The sequence below is a fragment of the Dicentrarchus labrax genome, unplaced genomic scaffold, assembly GCF_905237075.1.
Source record: "Dicentrarchus labrax unplaced genomic scaffold, dlabrax2021, whole genome shotgun sequence".
Taxonomy (NCBI): domain Eukaryota; kingdom Metazoa; phylum Chordata; class Actinopteri; family Moronidae; genus Dicentrarchus; species Dicentrarchus labrax.
The window spans coordinates 10,749,606-10,774,967 of NW_026136701.1; the positions used below are offsets into that span (position 1 = coordinate 10,749,606).

General features: G+C 39.0%; 1 protein-coding gene across 1 annotated transcript in view; it reads right to left on the bottom strand.

The window, feature by feature from the left end:
• The window catches only part of clstn2a (calsyntenin 2a), a 137,525-nt gene that overhangs the window by 111,699 nt on the left and 464 nt on the right, over positions 1 to 25,362 (bottom strand). The window lies entirely within an intron of this gene.

Below are 25,362 nucleotides of genomic sequence, written 5' to 3' on the forward strand. Positions count from 1 at the left end.
TTGATAGTGCTTTGTGCCCTGTTCCTTGGTTCAAATTTTCACCACAGGAGTCGCTTTGAGCAAAATACAAAATTGGCTGTCTGCTACACAGCCAACAATGTCCATTTTAAGTTTAACATGCTAAATGTATTCATTGTGAGGCTTGGAAGTCCTATTTTATGCAAAATATGTGCTTTTTCAAATATGTATTACCTTCCTAAATGCCATGTTACTTAGAGCCGGTGAGTGCACCGTCCTGCAGGTGAGGCTGCAACATAGCATTAGTTAGCCCATCAGTCAAACAATACGCATCAGGACTTCTGCTGATCCTCTCTAGCCAGGAGCAAACCAATGATATGTCCTGATTTCAGAGTCTCTAATATTGGAAGAAGAAACTGTGGTGAACCTGCACGTGTAATAGAGCATATGAATATGTAATTCTATGCATATGGTTAAATTGGCAATAGTTCAGTATTAGTGGAACAACATCATAAGACTAAATAATCCTACAGTATATCTACAGTATAGTATACGTAGGAATACATCACACAGCCTATAAAGACTGGGTATTAAAATATTGGTGTGTCATACATGCTGCACTGCATTCATTTTTATTGGACTACCCTGCGTGTTGTTATAGTCCAGTGTGATGTATTGGGGGTTCTGGTAGACTAATGGAGTGTATGGGTGACTCTGAGTAAACATCCTGCAGATGATAAAGCTCCTGCATCCAGCAGTGATCTATTCCTGGATAAGAACACATTCTGTTTCTACTGGGACAATGCACACACACATTTAAAAACACACATACACACACACAGCTATTCCTGGACATACAGCCAGACAGAGGAGTTGGCCATGTCTGGCTGGCACTACCAGCAGCACAGCTGACACTGCAGGTTGTCTGTGTGTGTGTGTGTGTGTGTGTGTGTGTGTGTGTGTGTGTGTGTGTGTGTGTGTGTGTGTGTGTGTGTAAGACCAGTTTGAGTTTTAGGCCTTGAGAGTGAGGGCAGTTTTGCAGGCCTGCTGCAGCAACCAGTCATCCCCAGGTGTGTGAGGTATATCATATGAGACTATTGTTTTGTTTTGAGGGGGTTTTTTTGTACTGTCACATTACATCCCACCTCACCAGCTTCCTGTCACCCATGATATCTTTTGCTTTAATTATTACACGTGGAAAAAGCTTTCCAGATATTCCAGATTATAATATTTTGTGTAGTGTCCTGTCTTGTCAATAGGCCTACTGATCTGTTGTTGCAGTAAAATTTGGACTGTATTCAGTTACCCTCTCTAGCATGAACAAAATATAGTTCAAATGCAGCTTTCAACCAACGAAAAAATATTGTGAATTTTGCATAAGGATCATGATGCAACAGCCTGCCCGCAGGAAATCAGATACCCATCCAAGAAGTTTCCTCTAGCCTTAATTTCTTCTAAAAGGTTTTTTGAGGCTTAAGACTTTGTTTTAGGATTAAGGTTAGAATTATGTTTTAGTTAAAGTAAGGGTTAGAAGCTAGGAAATGCAATAAGTGACTGAGGGAACTCACTAATATGGCACAAAAGTGTACTTGTGTGTACACATGTGGGTGTGTGTGCATGTATTCAAGCTTTTGTTTCCTTTATATGGCACTTACTGTAACTCCTTGGCCAGGGGGTGCGCTGTCCTAGATAGTGAAGGTGTGTGCAGTCTAAGATGCATAGCGCAGTGAAAAGTAAAAATGGAGCACTGGTTTCTCGGGGAAAATAATTTAAATTTTAATGAAGACAGAAACTTAACACTCTAATGAGCAGTGACTCCATGCAGTTGCAAAACATGCTCAACCCACCTCTTCAATACTCAGCCCAGTCACATAATTATGATACTGGTTTCCAACATAAGAAGAGTACCAGAGTTTTAATGAACCTGGTTTTACTGAGGAAGGTTTAAAAGCAAGTTAAAATGGAAATAGTATAGCAAATGAAATATTCCACTCTGTGTGTGTGTGTGTGTGGATGTTTGCATGCCCCAGTTTAGTTTGAGTGAATATTCGTAGATGTTATCTATATTTTAAAAAGAACCAAAGACCTTCCTTTGCCCTCTCATCAGTAAAGCTGCTGTATGTATTCTGAAAAGTGCAGAAATCATTGGAAAATGTAGCCAAGCTCAAGCTCAATTGTACTACAGTGGATAAACATTATTAGTTTAGGGGCATGCAGGCTTATTTTTGGAGGGAAGCCATGATCTTGGTGGAAAAGTTCAAATAAACATTCATCTGCATCTATTATTTGATGTCAGTGGAGCAGCACCAGGGATTATCTCATTATTTTTGTAAAAGAAAGCGTAAAGAACAAGCATGAAGCTATGCAAATTAGAGGCTGTTAATATTACAGTGCAGAGGTGTCAATACCAATAAAGCTGACAATCATTAGGTAAAAAAATCTGAATAAATGGGGTGTCCCCCATGGCTTACAAGTTAAAATGCCAACCATGAAATAAAATTTCTCCTGTTCGAGTCCGGCTGGGGACCTTTGTTGAATCTCTCTCCCTTATTTCATGTCATCACTCTGCTCGCGTTGTCTAATAATGGGATAAAAAGGGGGATTTATGCATTATAAGGGTTACAGTTACTACACAGACTGTTTAATGCAGATGTAAACACCTTTGAATAACGGTGAAACTCTGCATTTCACCCTAAAACTCATTTTCATTTCAAATGCAATGTAAGGAAGAATGGAGAAAAAAAGAACACAGACATAGCCCGTTTTCCCTCCGCTGGAGAAACATGCAGAGTTTAGTAGGACAGCCTAAGAAAACAAAAGCATGAATGAGATGTTGTAGTGCATGTTGTAGCTGACTTACAGAAATAACTCAAATCTGTGTATTTCTTTGTATAATCATTGTAGAAAACATAAAAGTTAACTGCTCCTTGAAACCACTGCTGCAGCTTCTGTGTTGACTGATAATGATATTGGCAGGAAGAAAATGTCACTCACTTAACAGCTAAAATGAATTATATGAAACAAAATGGCGAATCAGTCTCATTATCAGGCTGTTAAAGTCATACTACATACAATTTTCAGTCTATATGCTACTGTATATATTCCTTGAAATGTTGTTTACCTGTCAGTATTTTGGTGCTCAGCGTGCATGTTTCATGTACATAAACTAACTAACCAACTAACTAACTAACTAACTAACTACGGCAGCTTATATTTATGACACCACATGTTCCCACATGTTGCTACTCTGAACCTTCTTGACAACTTTCTATTTGATGGGCCATTTTTGTGTCACTGTGATTGGCACAAAGGTATGAGACAGGTAATGTGATGGCTGACAGCATTATCACTGTAGATAAAGATAAAAAGGACAGAGGGGAAAGAGGTGAGGGGGTGCTGTAAGGGAATGGTAACAGATTGTAAGATAGTCCTCCAGGGCATTCAGGGACACTCCTGTCTTAAGTCTATAATACCTTTTAAGTCCAGCCAAGGTTCTCTGGCATTCATGAGCATCAGGGCAGTGTGTCTATGGATTACAACCTCAGGAGTAAGACGCTCTTCTGGCTGCAGTAACTTCTAACAATCTAACTGACGCAGATAAGATGCTCATCTGCTCACTTGCAGACGTAGAAAGAGTACCAGGACATCCAAGAAATACTACTGAAGTCACTGCCAGATCTCTTTTCTGGCTTTTCTTCTATGTGTGTGTGTGTGTGTGTGTGTGTGTGTGTGTGTGTGTGTGTGTGTGTGTGTGAATAAAATAAAGCAAAAATAAAGAAAAGAAAACAAGTCAACGGGAGATAATCTCCAAACATTCACAACAGTTCTAACCATATTTCCATACAGGTAATTGCATTATCTCTATAAATGTTGTATTTTTTATTGGTGTTTTTGTTAACTGTCTGAAATGATCAATGGCCCTGCTTTACACTCCTACTGTCTGTGATATTTGACCTCCCCCCTCTCCTCAACCTTTCACTGCTCCCAATTTTGGATGGGTCTCAATTAGACAATCCCGGTCATTTTTAACATTAAATCTGGGCTGAAGGGATGTATGGATTTTCCTAGAGGCAGGATGACAGGGGATTTTATCAGGATGACTGGGCAGAATCAGAATGTTAAATAGATTAAAACTAAGGAAATATTTAACTTTTCTAAAAGAGATTGTCAAGTGAGTGTCCGATGTGCAACCCCTGCCGATTTTCAGCCTAAATGGATACATCGATTTCATTAATTAATTGGCTCTAACAATTAAGGTGGGTAAAGTACTAATGTCACAGAAAATAGTTATCACAGTAGCCCATGCAGATTTATAGTATGACTGCCAACTTCACATATTAGGTACAGTATGTTGTTCACTGTGAACTACCACTCGGTCAGCCTTCACCACACACCTGCATGGATGCTGACTAAAAATGTCATTTTCAGAAATAAAACAAGAAAGTGAACTGATTTTCTAGTATCTCAGAATAATAATGGAAACTAAATTCAATAATTGCATTGTTGTCACCGTTAGGCTTTTTTTTTTTTTACCAATTCAAAAGTAGATATTGTTGTATATCATTGTATCACAGCCATCTGGGCACAAAACTAGTGTAAAAGCGCTTTGAGTGGTCACAAGACTAGAAAGGCGCTATACAAGTATAGGTCCATTTACCAGTTACCATTTACCAAAACTAAGTAACAAGAGTTAGAAAGCTGAGTTTTTATTCTATACTCACTAGGGATGTCCCGAGTCCTGATCATGTATATGCTTGACAATTGAATATCCTATATCTAAGCCTTACTGTTTTTTATTATTTTTTTTTCACAGAATAATAAAGTAGGCAATAAAATAACAAACCCTCTCTGTAATCTTTTTGCCGCTGTCTCAAGGGATTTCCTTTTCTACTAAAGCTGCTGTTTTTTGCTTTAGCACTGCATTAACTGAATTAACTGTATTCTGTTGAGTGTTTATTTGTGTTGTCTGTACACATTTTGCCTGTGTACAGAAATAAATCCCTCTTATTGGCCTTTTGCTTGCGGGGCACCTGCAGTGGCGCGGTGAGTGTGCAGCACCCCACTGCTATCTGTCTCTCCTCCGTGCATGGGCAGCCTCACCCGTGACAAAATGGTGCTGCCCCTGCAGCTGAGCAGAGTGGAGAGACAGAGTTGCAGCAGCGACACCAGCTGCACTTGTTGCATTGCTGCGCATGAAAGCTTCACAAGTAAAAACACCTGTTTGACAGCTCACAATATAGCCGATACCAGTCAGTTAAGAAAAATGCCTTGCTCAGCCCCAATACCAGTCTCTGAGACTGGATCAGGACATCCCTAATATTTACAGCAATTTTTAAAGCACTGACTTTAAAATTACTTCTTTTTTTTAACAATTTCCCATATTGGACATAGTCAAAGCCTGAGTTAAGGGTCCGAAGCCACACACACATGCTACATTGTGTCTGGTACAGCAACACTTTGTTTACAAAAAAGGTCATTTAATTGAAGGGATGGGATCAGCTCATTCTTTAACATGGTCCAGATGTAAAACTGAAGACATTTTGTTGATTCCAGTAATTCTGTAAGTGAAGATTTGAGGCTGATGAGGAAAATGTGTCAGCAGCGAGCAGTCTGAAAATAAAAAAAGATGCATTGACATCTGTATGGAGAGGTCAATTGTCAGTTTTGTCTGTCTTTTTTAGAATAATAGTTCAAATCCTAGCTGAAAACACTTAATCACTTCAGCTCAAAGCTGTATCGACACAGTCATTATCTCTCAATCAATAAGATCAATTCGGAGGAAGGAAGAGAACTAGAGAGTTCCGAATAAGAGCATAATTTCTACTGTAGCATTGCTGACTTTCTTGTGCTTAAAGCCAGAAAGATTTATTTATTTTTATTATAAAAAAACATTTATTTGAGCAAGAAATCTGATATCAGAGGCAGCAAACCTCAAACTGAAATATTGTAGTTAAATTCTGACATTCATATTTAAACCAAATACTGTATAAACTAAGATGCAGTTCAAGGTCAGTGGTTGAATTTACTGAATTAACTAGAATTATAAAACAGTCACAAACTAAAAATGTGTCCACAGAAAGACTTGATGAAATTCTTTCCAAGCTCCCTCGTGTTGAAGTGCGTCATCGTGAAGTGGACTATGGCAGTGCATCAACAAAAATCCAATGCCGACTGAGGGTGACTGTTAGGACAACTGCGTCCACTTTCACACACAAACAGACACAGATTTTTCAATTTCAGCCTTTTACAATTCTAACCAGCCATTTTGACAAGGGCACAGAGTGTCACTCACAGATGTTCACACACATCTACAGACCAATAAGAAGAAAATGTATATTTCAAGGGACAAAACAAACAATAAATGTAGCAGAAATCAAAGTTTTAGGACAGAGAAAGAGGAGTGAGAGTAAGAGAAGGTAACTGAGCGCTTTCTTGATGGAGTAAGGAAAGAGAGAGGATGGAGGGGATGGTGAAAGAGAGGGACGAGGAATAAATACAAAATCTTTGGTTTTATTTCATTTAGATTTTATTCCCCTCCTCCTTTTTCCTTGCTTTATTTTCTCTGTGGTTTTAGGTTGCCTTTTGGGCTAGACCTCTGTCCCCTCCATTTCACTGTCTCTCCTCACTTCTCTATATCTGGAAAAACAAATATACTTTATGTTCATTTTTACAACGTATAGACAGCACCAGCAATAATAGAAACATGTTGTCATGCAGCATGGATGATGCACAGGAACAATAAACTGATTTATTTATCAGCTGATTTCAAGTTAGAAGAAAATCAGCTAAGCTCTAATGTCATGGGGCATAAAATAAAAATGACTTACTTAATCATGTCATTTTCTTTAGAGTTCCCCAAAAGATTAAAAAAACAAACAAATAAGACAGCTCTTTACAGATATGATGAAAGAGACTAATAATACACTATTTAAAGGCTACAGTTACATAGCACATAGGCAGTGGATGCCCGCTGAGACATAAAGAGGAAGATTTTTGTTTTACTTTTCAGAATATTTAACTTGAATGATGAATGGAATAAAAACAGAGCATCTGTGAATTCTACAACAGAAAGACATTCATCACAGAAATACTAAATGTGACAACCCACCCCCAGCACCCAGCACACGGTTGTTCAGGGTGAGGGAACAAAGAGAGACAAAGAGAAGGAAAAAAAAGAGTTTAGGAAGATGGGAGTGAAATAAGAAGAGGGAGTGAAGGATTATTTCTTTTTCTCTCCCAGGCTGTTTTGTCTGCCCAACCCATTCTTCCAGAAAGAGAAATCAAATCAGAAATCATCCGGTTGTCCAATAATGTATTTTACTCTTATCTTGTGTCAGAGCAGAGAAACAACACATGGCAGAAAAAGACAATAAGACAGAGAGAGGTTAGAAACCACTTCACGAATGTACACACAAAATGACTTTTGTTTTCAAAGATATGCAATCACATTTTATCTTACTTACACAATGTTCATGCACAAATCATATTTTTCTGTGTATTGTAGACACCTGAGTTTTGGTTTTAATGACAGTGAAAGCGGAGAATACGAAGCAGTGTTTCCTCTACCACAGATAAACAGGGAAGACAACACGATGATGAGAGTCACCTATTAGGAAAACTACCTTTTCTGCCAAAGCCAACTGCCTTTGTAGTGACCTTAGCCTATTATAATAATATCACCCAGAATATTGCATCAACTTCACTACCTGCATTTTCTTTTCATTAAATCTTTGATGCGAAGTCGTTGATTGAACAGTCCAGGCTTGTTAGCTAGTTTTTCCGTCAGCATTTTTCACAACACAAAGTGAACCTGGAAGTGTGTGAAACAGAAGCACAGCGAGTGATGAGCCCCAGGCAAGCCAGAGAGATGGAGTTTTATTTTCTATAAAACGACAACGAAAGCCTCAGAAAAACCAGCAGTCCCATCCATCAGTGATGATATCTCAGCTGACAAGGGCAACCCCAAATCAGGCAACAGGCCAATACACCACATCCAGTTTGGCTGGAAGACCATAAATATATAATGAATTATGGTTTATTATGGCTGTGTCTTCTAATAAATATCTATTGATAAGCCTATCTATTGTTATTAGTTTGTGTACATAAATCCCGTAAATAAAGCGGAAAGATTTTGAAATTAGACTTGTTTTAAGTGGGTTATTTACTCAAAAGAATTTTTTGGCAGGAAAAAAATCAAAAAGACTTTTTTTTGGTACTGGCTGAAAAAGGAAATTAATTACTGCCCCAAAAATCATTCTAATGGGAATACTTATCTCTGAAAAGTGCTGATCTGTTTGCGTGTTTGAACATGGGAGCAACTTTTCATCTGCTTGTTTCCCCGTCCTTCTAAAAGTCTGGAAGTCAAACATTGGCTGCCCTTCCCTCTCTGAGTTGGTGCTGTCTTTCTTCCCACCACCTGCTGGCTCGCCTGTCTCTTACTCAGTCTGTCAGTCTGTCATTATATTATGGTAATTACTGGCCTTTTTTGTGCGTACTGTAAGCGTACATGCACATGTGCACAGTTTGCATGGTTTATGTGATACAGATCTTGTGTGACTGTGAAACCTTAAAACTCATCCAATATTGTTACCAAACAGAAATCGCTCTAGGGAGGATTTCTAAAAGCTCAATGCCAATTTCCTCCCTTCCTTTTGTTGCTATCTATCGACATTTAATTTAATACTGCAGGACAGCGCTGAAATCCCACAGGAAGGAGGATAAATGAACAGCTAGAAAAAAGATAAGGTTCGACAAATTATGCTTGAAATTGTTTGGCTATTAAATCTGACATTAAGAACAAGCACTGTACAATAGAAAGATTAAAGCAGCTAATAATGTTATTGTTTACAGTGATTACTTTACATTTATAAACAACTGATTTACAGAGAGACTTTGATGTCTGATCAATATATATATCTATACCCTACTCAGCTATATATACTTTGTGAAGTAGAGTGTTAACTGATGCTTTATATTATTCTAGTTTAACTTCTTTTTAATTTACTTCTAATTGCTCTTGATCATTTTAAATAAATATTACCTCAAAGGGACATCGAAGGACCAATCATTAAAGCTTGAGAAATTAAGGAAAAGTCCCATTAATAGTTTTACCTTTCAGATTAATATGATTTGCAGTCCACTGTTAAATATCAATCTGCAAGTGGCTTTTCAAGAGCGAATGAGAGTTTGTTTCTTTCTCAGTCTCTCACCTATTGTCCTTGGTGGTGATGTTGAGGGTCATCACTATAGCCACTGTTGTTATTTATGACCTCATCAAATCCCACAAACAGGACCTTTAAAAATACAATATATATGCCAACAACTTTAACACAGATTACTTTTCAAAAGTATTTTAAAATAGTTGTAAAAAGACTATAAACTGATCTAATGCCAAACTGCTAAAATGTAGCTTCCGCTAATAGTCTTGAGCTCAACCTCACAGTAAAGTATATTTTTGTTATATATCCATATCTACTGTATGCAGTCTGATGCTTAATTGAAGTTTATTTTCTCTTCTGTATTTTCAAATAATTTGACACTGTGAAAGAAAAACAGCACAGCCTCTTGTGGTGAGTAGTGGATTTTGATAATGGAGGATAAACTGGATAATTTGTGACTCTATTTATGTTTGTTGGTGAGCAGTTAAGGTTGAAAAACACAGACACTTTGTGCAGCTCCTAGGTCATAACTTGAATAAAACGCAGCAGCATTTGAAGAGAGAGGTATAAAAGAGAACAATATTTAAGTGATTAAGAGCCATTTATCTGAAAGCTGTCACCCCCTTCACCTGACCATTAGAGGAAACAGGTTCCATTAATGTCTCTTGTTGACCAGATAACAGACAAACAGACTGATATTGTTCAGTGAAATGACTGTGATCGAGGTAATCACAGTGGCTTCTTTTTAATGCTCACAGCAACTCCTATGTCCAAATAGCCCATTAACTATTTGAAATGGAATTATGCCATTATCTGTGAATGGAAGGACACTGCAGTTGTGTTCCTACTGCGTTTATGGAAATAATAGCCTGCATGTGACACTGTTTTTAATTCCGCATCTACTCGAATTATGACTTGAAAGACGTGTCAGTGTGCCAGTGAAATGCAGCTTGGTGTTTAAAGCCTAAACAGGGGTGAAACGGGATGAATAGCTAATCAGTTTTTTAGACACTTAAGGCAAATGTGCTTCTTCTATTAAAAACTCTGATAAGCTTAGACCTTTTCATGCATGGTCTTAGCTCAAAGAGAAGGCTATGGCTGACTTCCAAATACTCTACAGTGGTGACGTGTGGGAGGGTCCCAAACGGGCATACAGTTCAGATTGAAATGTATTATTTACACTTGAAATTGTTTTGGCCCCAAAAGAACAATTATTAAATTATTAAAAACTCCATTTAGTTGAAATCCCCACAGTGTTGCATGACAGGGGAGAATACTGTTGTAACTATTTTTCCCCTAAATATCCTTCTATTTTGAATTTGTTTCCCAGCCTATAAAAGCGTTACTGACCCTAGATCACTACTGAACTACAACCGGGCTTGTAATTGGGCTATAAATATTTTGGGAGCCTGTTTTTGTTTGAGCCCTCGGATCCAGACTAACTTTTCCTGTGGTAGCAATGGACAGATATATTGTACCGCCAAATGCGGGTACATTTTCCCTCTTGGAATACGATTGGCCACACTGACGGGTAAATGTTTGCACCAAAATAAACATGTAATGCGTGTTGTGTTTTACTCTGAAGCATAACAATTGGGTTAGGGAAGAGCGACGGATTTAAAAGCCTAAAAAATAAGAACTGTTGTTTTTTTGTTACCTTAGAATGAGCAGTTTTCATATACAGCCAAAAGCGGGTCCTCTTCCACAGAGTCCGCCATGTTGAACCACCATGTTTCTACAGTAGCCCAGAATGGAGAAACCAAACACTGGCTCTAGATGGGGCCTTTTGCATTTTCATGGCCACCATGGTTTTTTCTTCACGCATGGGATGGGAGAGTGAGGTGAAGAGTTTGTAATCTGCAACTATACCACTAGATACCACTAAATCCTACACAGTGGACATTTAAATTATTTAACTCTTGCTTAAAGGTATTTTTGTCTCTTTCTGCCCCTTTTTTGTGCACACCCTTCCAACAAAACAACATCCATTTGTAAAGAGGATTTTCTATAACCTAAAAGCATGAAAGACCATCAATATATGAAAGACCATCAATATATAATAGTCCTCTCAGCCATCTGACTGTACTGAATCAAGCTATTGCCAAATTTTGAACAGTTACAAAGAAAATATTGGTATATATTTTTTTAACTCTCAAGATCTCTCTCACTACTACTAATCATCCTCAGTAATCCACTACTTGTCTGGTTCTACCCTCCACAAAACTATACAAAACACTGCATCCTATTAATCAGAACTGGGAGACCCTATAAAGACTGCAGGAAATACTCTGTGGAAATTTAAATTCTGTAAATAACATCACAGACAACCTAGTTAGAGAAATAAATAGGCTTTCACAAGTTACACATAACGTAGGCTATAACTAGGTCACTTAATCATTTTCAAGGGAAATTTTAAGGAATACATCACGTCATTGTCACCTTGAGTTCAGTCATTTAATTTAAGTTAAGCATGGATGTTATCCAGAGTTTCTAATGATCTCGAGTGTTATCCAGAGATGTAAGCAAGTGAGTCCACTTCAGGTGTTGATGACAACATAGGGCTGGGTGAGAAGGTGTTGATTGCTGTTATTTTGTATATGAGTAATGCAATTTAGGAACAAAATCAACTTCTTGAAATAGAAGGAAATATAGATCAAATGTTGCACAGAATGCACAGGCGCTTAGAAACATGTCAGTACTTCTGCATAATATCAGGCAGGGAAGCACATAGTATACACATTCTGCTAAACAGCTGTCCAAGCACACTATGTCAGGATAAAAAAAAATCTAAATGACGTTCTGCTCTGTTTGCTTCCAAGATTATGCTGACAGGGCAACACTGCAGACGGGTAATCATATTCCAGAGCACCTAAGGGCACATAGCAGCACACTAACACGCTAATACTTTTCAGTAATATAGACTGCCAACTAAGTGATTATAGTAGATGATGACTTTGACAGTATTTCTCCCGTTTAGGCACACAGTTTAATAGATATTGTTGACATGAAGTAGTAATTTGTTTATCACTTTTTTATCTTTGTCGTCTTTGGTTTTTGAATTGCACCCTTATGAATTATTTCTCAGTCAACATTGTGTTCAGTACTGTGACATCTTTATATCTAACTCCATCTTGGCATTCCATCATTTTACACATGAAGCTCAGTTCATTCATCACAGGACAGTGAGTCCGAGAAAAACTGTTTTATAATGTATTCTGTGGCTCTGGAGAAGCCTTCCAATATTTGAAAAACTAACCCTAATGAAGTCAGTACTATGTAGTGTAGGGTTTAAAAGACATTGGAATTTAGGGGACAGAGAATGTGTAATGAAAGCAGTAACTGAGTTACATTATAGGAAGTGCAGAATCCAGGGATTGACCCATACTAGTAGAATATCTCTGTCTTTGATGCTTTGATTTAAATCATGCTTTTTTTGTCTCTCTGTCTCTTGTAAGCCCCCAGAATTTATGGAAGCGTGGTGCTGTGTTGAGTATCATTTTAAACGATTATGCTGATGTTATTCATTCTGTTTTCTTACTGTCAACAAATCCCATACATACACCAAAACCAACATTGTATCTTGTAATGTCATCCGACTTCCTTCCCCTGTCTATCTCATTTGTTAGGACTGAAGACATACATTTTTAGAAATGGCTCATAAATATATTGTTTCATGTTAAAAAAGGCTGTGAATACTCAAGTACTAGAATACTTGTTAGTAGGATCAAAACATTGCTATGGACATTGGATATGTTGACAGTAAGAAAAATACTGAATATCACCACCCTTATTATCAACATTATATCACAGTCTGTTGGGCCATGATGGTTATTGCTGCTAGTGTTAACTGTCCACTTCCCATTTTCCAAACATGTTGTTGCCACTGCTGGAAATGTAAAATGCAAAACCTTCTGTCTACGAAGGCATTTCCCCCAGGAAAGGTCTTTAAGAGCAACAAATGTAAAATGCTTTCACGAACTCAGTCTAGCTTGAGCTAATGTTGCAGTATATAAATTGTCAGGAGGGACGGGTAGAGGGGAGCATCGCTTCAATGGAAATGTTTTGGATCCTTACTTTTATTAAGTACACATCAGATAAGTAAATAATTGGCTGCACTATAAAATGGATTAAAACATGACCAAGTAGTGGTAGATGTACAGCGCCAAGCAAGTCCATAACCTATACAATATTCATGGAGTGACAGCAGTAAGAGAGAATGACACTGGTTATAGCTGCAGCCTTGGCAGACAGACCACAGAGGCAATCATTAATCATTTAGACTTCCCTACCACCACATTCTGCATTAGAGACTAAGTGTACAGGAAATGCACATGACATTACACTGTGCATATGTGTGTGTGTGTGTGTGTGTGTGTGTGTGTGTGTGTGTGTGTGTGACTGCTCCAAAAACACCCACCCACAACTATGTGATGAACACAAAAAGGTGCAAGCATACACACAAAAAGTTACAAGCACCAGAGATTTCTTTTTTCACAAGTTCGCACACACACACACACATACACACGCAGTTTACAAAACTGCTGACATTTGGACAAACAAGCACTAGGGTTCATCACTGCACTGTGAGCTCTTTTTGTAAGAAGCGAAAGGTGGCTGACTGCGATCGGAAAAGAGAGAAACATAAAAGAGATGTCAATGATCAAGGTAAGAAATGACAGCAAATGCCACAGAAGAAGTCGGAGACACGAGAAAGGTAAAGGTAGAGAATCACAGAAAAAGGGTGAAAGGGAGGAGAGAGCGACAGACAAGGAGGTGAGAGCCAAACAGATGGAGACAGAAGTTGGCATTTGACATTTAAAACATCTTTCATGAGTCACTGAAGCTGTGTGTGACACTACAGACGGGAAACGGGGAGTAAAAATAACCAAAAACATCAACATAGAAGGCTAAAATATGCCACCAATTTGGGAATGTAAAAGCAACACATTATGTGGACCTGCAGGGCAAATACTAAGCAATAACCACAAAAAAACAGAGAGATATCCAGAGGGCACAGTAAAGACACAACACAAGTTGATGTGACCAACTAGATCCTGCCTGGCAAAAACAGATGCCCAGAAATAGCGGCAGCCTCTGCTTCTAGTGTGCCCAGCCCTGCCTGCTGTGACATTACCTGCCTACCACCACATAATCATGATGAATCGCTCTGGGGCTTGCCGCCGACCGCTCACACCGCCAAACAATGAGTGGCAATGGCAAACATCACCACACTGTGCAGCCTCTCTCCCTTTATCTTCCCTCTTTTTCTGTCATTTTTTCATTCTTTTCCTTATCTCTGCCTCTCTTTTTCTCTCTAACATCCCGCTGCTCCTCTGTCCTTGGCTTCTGTACTTTCTCCACATTGTCTCTCTTCTCGCCCTCCTCTTCTCGCCTGGTCTGATTCTTTTCTCTCTTGTATTTTCTGATGCATCTCTGTCCTCCATCTGTTTCTTTCAGCTATAACAAGAAAGCTGGAGGAATACTTAGAAGGACACTGGAGGCGACTTGCACCTGTAAAGGACAGACAGTAAAATAATAGTTAATCTGATGATATTTAAGAATTGCAGCAAGTCGACTGTGTGTAGTTGTTGAGCTCTCAAACAAGTATACAGCAGTCTGCTGCAATGTGAAAGCCATGACAATGTATGACAAACCGTATCCCTTCTGCTCTGTACATATGGTAATAAGATACAACTTGACACTTCCGACTTTCGATGGTGTGCCGGATGAATTGTAACTCTAAAGCAGGAAAGACATTTATGTGAAATTTCAGTGTTGCCAATATTTTCTTCATGGCATTTGTTTTCTACGTCATATCTCAGCATAAAAAATGTGGGTGGTGGTGCCGCTACAGCAGGGGAATTTGATATATCGGGAGTATTATACTCCCATAGTGCCATAAGAAGACTGTGTGGAGGGCATTTTCAGAATCTAATAATAAGCCAAGCCACATTACTCTCAGCAGTTTGTTTTAATCTACCACAGGGATCAGGGTGGGAAAGAAAACATTGTTTATCATCACTTTTCTCCTAAAATCAATATCTGACAACTGGGATGAATTACATATTCTGCAATAACAAAGAGGGTAGCATCACTGCCTCATATTTTTTCAAATGGCACCATGGCTTCGAAATCATCCTCATTTCTCAAAGGTAGTCGAAATAACACAACTAAAAGAAGAGAGTCTTCTGAATATAATGATACTAGTCGACAGAATGCCTGTAAGTCCCCGTAACATCCAAAATGGTGAAATTCTATCATGACTCCCAAAGCAATTACCAGTGTTTTCCCTTCACTTTGCTTCTCCAGGCTACTGTCTAAATAAAGAAATGATGCTTGAGAGGTAAACAGCACCTTGAGAGGTAAACAGTGTAGCTGTTTTAATATTGTATGACATCTCAGCCTCCTTTCTACCAACGCGAGCAATCCTACAATATCAGTCGTCCAAGTGGAGAAGGAACAGAGAAGAGAGACAAGGGTCAGGAGGTTAACAACAGAGTAAGCTGGCCATCTTCTCCCTGATGTGTCTCATCTGCGAGCATCTGTCTGATACTTTGTGGAGCTGCCATCTTGGACCACTCCACTCACAGCTGATCCCTATTACTGGGGAGGACAGCAGCCTTATTACAGAGGCTGAGGAGCTGCTAACTGAATGTGTATGTGTGTGCGTTTAATTGTGCATGAGGGAAGGAGAGAGGATGTCAGTGCAAGGGCCATGGGGAGAAAAGGGCAGCTGTGGGAAAGAAGGTATGAACGAGGCAGGCAGAGAAGCAACACACTCGTGTCTAATAAAGGCAAACAGCCATTACACCCTTAAGTTGCGAGCTCGGAGCCCCCATAGCTGCTAAAAGCAGAACTTCCCTTTCTGAACCATTTTCTGGCCAATTACTTTAAATAAAGTGTAATGGGTGAGTGGTCACACATGGAGAGAGGAGAGGAAGGGAGGAGAGAGAATTGATGATGTGTTTTAATGCTAATACGTCCCAAACCAATACATCAGCAGTGTGATCAGTGCTCTCTTTTTCACTTCCATACACTTTCATTCTGGTTATTTCATCTGTGACCCTCTGTCTCCCCCCACACAAATACCTCTGGGGCAATGGATTTCCGTTACAAAAACACTACTTCTCACACTAAATATCCATCTACTGTGACATGTAATAATGTGTAATCACAGGTTCAAACCTCCACCAATCCAGGCTTTAAAGGTGAATGATAACTGATATTCAACACAATGTAACAGGCTTATAAATAACACAGTTATCATTGCAGTGTGCTCCACTTCAACCTATTGCTTTATAAATGCACATATTTGCAACATATTTTAGTCAATGTTGCCAGTGGATCGCATAAATGGTGAAATGAAAGCTATAAAGTTATAGAGCTGAAGCTATGGAGTTGAATTTACTCACCCAATTATCTGGAATAGAAGAGCACATTTCTGTCAATAGTCTGAAAAGTAAAATATTTCGTTTCAGGAGGATCTTAAGTGTATGTTGCCATAGCGAGGAGGTTTCAAGTATTTCCTTTTCCAACTATCAAAAGTAATTTTTGCACTCCACTCTGATGTGCCAGTGTGGTGGCGTTGTCTTTTCAACTCAAGACAATAAAGTTATTGTCTGCTTGTTAAGAAAACTGACTAAAATTACAGGGGAAAAGTGCCACAGAGATACGGGGGTGAGCAATTCACAGACAAAGCCTTGGCATTTTAATAGAAATGTAAAGGTTCAGTAGTGGGTTAATTGTGACAGGTAGACTGAAGAGGACGCTCTCACTTCAGGCTTTTTGTTTGAAAAACCGTCATATCTTTGATCTGACTGTCTTTGTCCTCGGAAAGCAAAGCATAAAGTTTATTTTAAACAGAACGAGTCAATACAATACAAATGTTTTTGTGTGCTGCATCTGTCTAAACAGACAGAAAAGATTGTTGAGGGAGGGACAGACTGAGATAGAGGAGGGAGGATTTTCAGAATGTATAGACATTTATTTATCTATTCGTTTAACAAAACTATGACGAAAAGGTGCAATGAATCTAGCTTAACTACATCCACCCTCGACAGACACCAAAAAGCCAAAAAAAACAGAAGCAGAAATGGATAAAAAAATAAACATTTTGAAACAAATGTGATAGCGAGGCATTAGAAGAGTCTATGACTACATCATCCAACACCTCATATAGACTTTAACAAGTCCTCAGAAAAAGACTGAATACATACGGACTGTCAGTGTAATGACCAAGTACCTTTTCACGAAGTTACCATAAACACACACACACATACACACACACACACACACACACACACACACTCCATACCCGTAAAATACAAATCAGGATGCTTTGAGCTATCAACAACACCCTTTCCTTGTCCCCTTGCATCACCTCAGACAATGTAAGCTGGTGTGAGATGTTGCACATCAGAATTCCCAAAGTCTCAGCCACGCTGATAAAAGGGATGTTTCATTTTGCATCTGCGATTACGAATGTCAATCGATTAACAATAATGAGCTTGAAAAACCTGGGTAAGCACCATTATCAGACTGTGCAAAAACAATGCTGAAATTGCAGAAAGATTAATAGGATTTTTTGCTGACAGAGAACAGAGTTGTAATAGCAAAAGCTGTGGACCGTGAATAAAATAAACAGAAAATGTCATTACACCAGAGTAAGTAAAAATTAAAACTCATCTGTTGTGACACAGACTTGATGGGAAATGTTGCTGCGCTGACACAAGAGTGGTGGGTGGTGAAATACTGCTCAGTCCTTAGGGACAAACATAGCAAGAGAGGTAGAGAGAGAGACAAAGAGAGGTGGAAGGGGAGGGAGATTGTGTGTGAGTATGTGAGTGAAACAGCTTGCGGAGAACCAAGAGCACGACGAACCCAGCCATCAGGTTTTGGTTGAAAGGTCAGAAGAGCATATAGGAAGTGTGCACAGACGAGGGGGACCAAAACGACTCGTGGGGGGGGCAATGACAGACTATCCATCAAAAACACTGCAAATGGAAAGATGTGGAGTAAATTACAAACCGGAAATTGAGGTTCTGTTCTGACAAGTCCAAATTTATGGATCAGGGAAACATGCAGTAGGTGACTCACAATCACACTACTTGTTTCATGGCAATGCAGTGTAAATGGCCTTATAAGCCCCATGCACACAGTTCATCTTTCATGTGGACACGCATACGCAACAAATTTTAATATACTGAAAGAATAAAAAATAAAAAAAACTGTTGATAACACAAATGAGGTCATTAACTCCCTGGAGAACACTTCCTACTACAGAAACCAGTGACTCGGAAAAGTCAATATTTGAGCGGGTGCTAAACCATAGCAGGTTTTCATCTGCATTGTACTAAGTAGATAAATAAGCGTGGTTCCGGTGAACCAATCTACACAGTAAATAGATCAGGAGGACACTTGTTTAAACAAGTGTTCTCCTTATGTGTATATAATGTATAAGAAATGATATCACACTCCCATGGTCGGTGTTGCTAACGCAGGCTCAGAGTTAGTGGGTTTTTTTCTGCCCACTTTGAATGAGGTTATATTGTTACAATGATATGCAAGGTGAAATTAGCATTTTTGTCTATGGAGTCTGGTGAGTGTCAAGCTCCTATTACAGCTGTTGCTGGTTAAACAACAGGTCTATCCTTTCCCTAACATTGTCAGACACTTAAAATAACTCTCTGTCAGTAGCATAAACAAGCACTTTTAGTGGATGTACTTTGACAGCTGCATTTGTCCCCAAGGATTAATGTTAGCTTACTTGTTGCAGCCATTGCAGCGCTTTTCACAAATACGTTTTCACTGGCGCAGCACACACGCATGGGTGAATATATTGACAATCGCCAGTTGTTGGACTGAAAGTGGATAATCTGAACATATCGCCCAATCGTAATGACAATCACTGTGTTCGGACTATGTTAACTTGTAATTAGCCTTCTGCAACAGCAAAAAGAAAAAAACCTCTATATATTTTATGGAGCTAGAGAGCGCCTTTTAAATATCCCTTTCTATTTAATATATTTATTTCCTGCCAAAAACACGTCATAACTTCTGCAGGGAAGGCTCAAGAGCATGGAGAAGGTGAGCAAAAAAAGGAGATAACACACCACAGAAAAGAAAGATGAAAGTGTGCTTTGTCCTTTTAAATACGCTTTTTTTTATTTTGAAGAACCCAGAAAGAAAAAAGAAAATAAACCAGTTTCTCTTATTCCCACTAGTCTCTGAGCATCATTTTTAATTAAACAACAAACATCTCCACACAAGAATATTTCAAAAGAAATACTGCCCATTTCTCATTACGGTATATGGTACATTATTTATTTTATAACTTTAAACTTTTCCCACTCCAGTGTGGATTAATTAAAGTTAAAATAAGAAAAGAAAAGAGAATAAAAGAAAATGTTTTCCTTTCCTACTCCAATCAAGGGGTCATCATTTTTCAGGAGAAAATTAAATAATTTTTAGCTGTGTGACAGGAAGATATATACAAATATATGTTATGAACATGATCTAAGTCAGAGAAATATGAAACACCTAATTAGCAGGTGTCTCAGGTAGACATTGCTACATGATAACTTGCTCCAATGGATTTTGCACAAACAATCCATTATACACACACAGAGACACAACATACAAACACCGATGGTTTGAAGCAATGTCACCTCAAAAACACAGTTACACTTCATAACTACATCATCTAAATGATTTATAAATGCAACACTAGAAGGCGAGGGGACTGAGAGCAGACGAGGAGCAGCCTCACAAAGGAATGAGAAGATGAAAATATTAAAGTGTATCAGAGAAGAGAAACAGGGATATTTGCAGTGACAAACACAAATCCTAACCCTCATATCTAATGTCCTGCTGCCAGGAGGGGAGAAGGAAAGAGAGGAAATGTCAATGACACAGACAGAGACAGGTGGGGGGGGTAGACAGAAAGTCCTAGAGGAAGAAACAGGAAGACAGACAGAGGGAAAGAGATAACTCGTCTGACTGATGACTCATGAAAATTAAAACCTTTCTTCTTGAGGACATGCTTTCATTTTCTCTCCCTGCTGTGATTCCTTTCTTCCTGAGCAGCGATTGTAGCTGCAGGTACACCAAGTGCATGAGTTTGTGTATGCATGCGGACGTGACTGAAGGTGTGAGCAAAAAACCACACAAACTCTTTCTTTGTCTGTGTTTCACACACATAGACACACAGTTATGTTCTGTCTCCTCTCAAAATATTCCTTTGTTGTTTTAAAAATGATTTGTTTTTCAGTCACACAGTGAGTCGCCTTGTAGGCAAAGTATTAAAAAGCTTAAAAGAATTCCCTTTGGCATGACTTGCAGTAGCACCTGTGATGTTAGACTGTGTAGTTTCACTTTGTAGCCTACCTTTCCAAGATTCACAAAAACCTGTGGTTGTGAAACATCTCCAGAATCATATCTCATGGTGGAAAATACATGGCTCTTTCATGGTTACTACGGGAGGGAGTCAGAAGCAATAAAAAAAAATTTAAATATAAAGCCATTTCAAAGCGTACAGTGAGGCTTTAGACTGACGATACCCACACAGAGCAACTTGAAAGGGAGATGAAGGAGATGACTCAATCCATGTGTGAGTGGGTGCGTGTGTGGGTGCATGTGTGTGCGTGCGTGCATGTATGTGTGTTTGTGTGTGTTCCTTATATTTGGCTGAACATGAACACACACTACAATGTTAACACATTTTATTAGGTGTACAAAAACACAGCAGGCTAATAAGTTTGTATTGGAATTATAATTAAAACAGAGCGCAGTGGTGCATGTCTTCATAACTTCAGGCTTTATCATGGCCTATTGTTTAATAAAGGATTGCTAGGCTTGTGTACATAGACAATAGAAAACATTCCAATGACACCAGCTCATGGGACACAGTAGAAGCATCGTGCCTGAGTTCAGCCTGTAAGTTGCTGCTGAACATTGCTCTATTCAGCCCAACGCTGACTGAGGACTGGCCATTTTCAGAATTGGTAGTCTCGCATGCTTTGACTAAATAAGCCGAAATAATTATCTCACCAAATAAGAAAGTGAAAAAAAAAAAAACATAGAAGTTCAAAGGCACTCAACCCCTCTTTTTTTTTTTATTTGCCCTGGGTCCTGCTCTTGCTGCCAATATCAAGGTTATTGTTTGTATGTTTTCACTGTAATATCAGTGAGAGCAAACAAGCTAACAGAAAAATTGGGCACCATTGGGAAAGTGTTATTAGATTTTACTTGATATGAAGGGAGATATAATTACAATTACATTAAATTAACGCTCTGGTGACTGCACTCGTGTACTAAATAATGAAGAAAATCAACGGTGGCCACTGATTTATCATCAGAATTAATTTGCCATAACTTGTTTTATGTCCCCTTGGGCCAGAAGCACAAAAATCATGACTAAGAATTGTTCATAGATCAAATTTGCTGTCAATAAATGAAAAACTACAATAACCATCTTAAAATAAAGGCAAAGTAGAGAGTTGAAACCATGATTCATTTGACTGACTGAGTGCTGATCATGTGATTGCAGTTACACGAGGAAGGTGTCATGTACATCTCATCAAGTGTGTTTCCACACTTAAACAGTTATTATATCACCGTAAATGGTGTGTTCAGGATTAAGCAGATTTAATTAGATGGGTTAATTTCAACCTTGTGTTTGGTTTACAAAATAATGTAGTTGTAGTTGATAAACTCATTCCAATTTAAAATAATGTACTGAAACTGGAAATGAAAAATCCAAACTTGTGTCAAAACAGTCAAATAAAGCTAACTCAGTTATCCACATATGAAGAACAGGGCCCGGGTTTGATCACACAATCACTGTCCCTCATGGACTGTGTTAAAGAGAACAGCCATGACTACAAACACAATCCAATCAAATGACTTTGCTGGTTTCCCCTCAACTAATACGAACTATTCAGAAAATGCATAAAAGTCAAAAACATTACAGGCCAAACTGTTTAAAACACTGTTAGAAACACCAACATAAACCCCAACTCATACTCATTCATAATCAGCTCAATAGTGTGTCCCCACTTTAACCTATATAGTCAATTTGTTGATGTTGTAGGGTCATGGTTTGCAAGGGTTGATATCTATCCAATTATTTGTCCCATTCAATGCATGTGTTACTCTCTTGATTCCTCAAACATTTGTATTCCTAAAGCATACAGAGGAAAATCAAGAAATGAAAATAAAAAGAAGGTAAAAGGCTGTAATGAGAAGATTGTAGAGAATCAACAGAATATCATATTAGGTTTTCTGGTCTGTTGTGTCCTATTAGTCACCTGTCCTACTGTCTCTGTCTCCTCTACAGCACCAACTCTGTCATTTATTGACAACCAGCCACCTGGTGAAGCGTCAAGGGGAAAATATATGCATCTTTATTAAGAAATAAAAAAGTGTCTACTCAGATGGTTTCAATGTACAGGAGTGTCAGAGTGTGTAAATGCATGTCCACGTTACTGAGAGAACGGGGAAGAGTGTGTGAGGGCGTCTCTCAGAAGTCAGCACTGCATGCAATGTTTATCCACCACATATTGAGCAGTGCTGACCAGAAAGCCCCAGTGGGGCCATTGGACCAGCTGGTGTAATACTGGCGTATACACACAACCCTAAACACAAACACTTCTCTCTCTCACACACAAACACACACACAGCAAACACACTCATTCTCTCATAACTGCACATACATCATTCTATGGCAGCCCTTCCATTTTGTTCCTCTCCTCCACCTCACGCCTCATCAGACATATTATAATTAGCCGTGCTGAGTAATTAACATCCAAATTAGGACATTCATTTACATATCTGCCCTCATTTGCATATACTCCTAGCATCACACAGATCTGACGATCCTCCACACACTTATAAATGCCAGTACAGAGAACAAGGGTACTCAGTCTTTTTCAACGCAATTGCCAGCTGCCATTGAAAGTCATGCACAGACCTCTTTACACATAGCAAACATGTGTTTCTTTCACCTTTGTGAGGGATTAATAAACCAAAACGGCAGATAGTAAGTAAAGAACAGAGGTTTGAGTTGGAGGGAGGCTGAGAAAAGATACAACGGGAGTAAAAGACACTAAAAATGTGGACAGGCCAGGAAAGGGAGAATATAAATGGGACTGAGGAGGGGGTCTGTAATAGAGGTACCCAGGATAGAGTGAGAATTTCACACTCTCCAGATGAGAAAAGGCAAAGTAAGACAGAAAGAAGACTGCCTCGCCATTTACACATCTCACTTAAGCCCATAAAACTTTGAAATTGAATCCATGGCTGTGCAGAGAGGCAGACAGAGAGAGAGAGAGAGAGAGAGAGAGAGAGAGAGAGAGAGAGAGAGAGAGCAGCGGCTCTGGAAATCAGAACGAATGCTGTTCGAGCTTGGAAAAAGAAGTGAGAAGGAGAATGACGAAACACTTCTCTCCCTCTCTCTCTCTCTCTCTCTCTCTCTCTCTCTCCCTCTCTCTCTGTGACATTTGCCCTCTGAATGGCATCAGCTCAACGGAGCGGAGAAACCAAACAGTGACAGGGAGTCAAAGGAAGAGAGAGAAAGAGAGAGGACAGAGAGAAAAACACAAGTAAGAAAGCAGAGGAAAGAGAGAGAATAGGAGGGGCATGAATGACAGTAAAGAGGAAAAGAGCGACAGGACGGGCAGAGCAGTTCCCGCCAGACATTGTTTCACCAGTCATTGCACAGAAGAGGAAAACCTGAGTTATGCTTCTGCGTTCCACATCACTTTCACGATTTATGTTCCGGCGAGGATAATGCAGCTAGACGGCTCTGTTGAAAAGACACCCATAAATCTGATCTTGTTTTCGATTTTTTTCCCTCTCCCTTTCTTTCTCTTACAGCGCCCCTCTAATCTGCTCTCTGTGTTCTTTGGCATTCATCTGCTCTGGTCTATTTCCTGACTTCTTATGTAAAGGTATTCAGCAGCAAGCCTTTGCCTCATGTATATACTGTATTCTGCTGAGCTTGTAGAGCTTGTAAATAGCAAATCTACACATGCACAAAAGTCACTTTATGTGGCCCACATAAGAAAATCCAGCCAGCGCACAGAGGCCTTGATTCATTGCTATTTAAATGTAAATGGCTATACTTAATACTTGTTAAGTTGAGAAGATTTACTGAGTCAAAGTAAATTCAGCCCTTTCATCAAATGATTGGTATGATATTTGACCTCCAGACCAGATTGTATACGTGCATGGCATAGCCAATAAGACACATTGACATTACGCTCACCTTAGACAATTAAATTAATCATAGAAGTCTCCACAGAAAACAGGCTCTTCTCTAAACTTCATCTTCTCTAAACCTAGTTAGCCTTCCCTGTGGCTCACTGCCATATGGAGGTCTTTTATAAACAGGAAAAAAAATGATAATGTTTGAGTGCAGACAGCCAGTCAGCCCAGCGCTCTCACTCCAGAGACCTAATTAATACCACTGTAAACCGCCGCTGCCCTTCATAGGCAACACCAGTCGACACTGTGTGTGTGTGTGTGTGTGTGTGTGTGTGTGTGAGTGTGAGAGAGAGACAAACAAGAGTATCACAGGGTGAGGATGTGATTGAATACAACGCCCTGACCATGGCTGCCCTCCCCGAGCACTTATCGATTATCATAGACAGAAATCATCTTCAGATCACTGGCCAACCAGCCAGTAAGGACCAGCAACCCAAATGCTAATATTCTCAATAAATGTTGTGTTTATGGGGTTAATCACTTCAAAAAGGCAACTGTGGCATGTAAGGTTGTCTCCAAGACATAACATCATGGGGAGAAGAGTTTCCCAGTAACCTTTAAGGATGACATGTATACTTATAAAATGCTACTATGTGAATTGTTATAGTCGCATAAGTGACACTGTGGTGAGTTATATCTATCATCAGAGCTGAAACTATATTAGCATCAACATAAAATCTGATAATCATCATCATTTAAGTCATTGGTTCAAGTCAAAATACCAACCATCCTCTAATTTGTGAGGGTTTGTTGCTTTTTGTTGTCTTATGTAACATATAAAATGTCCTTTGGTTTCTAAATGTTAGTTGGACAAAACAAGACATTTGAAGATAATGAGAGTAGATGAGTCACTTTGGGTATTAGAACATTTTGATGGGTGATTTTCACTATTTTCTGTCATTCTACAGCTTAAATCAAACGATTAATTGATTGATCGATAATAAAAAACAATCTTTAGTTGCAGAACTACGAATCTTTACCC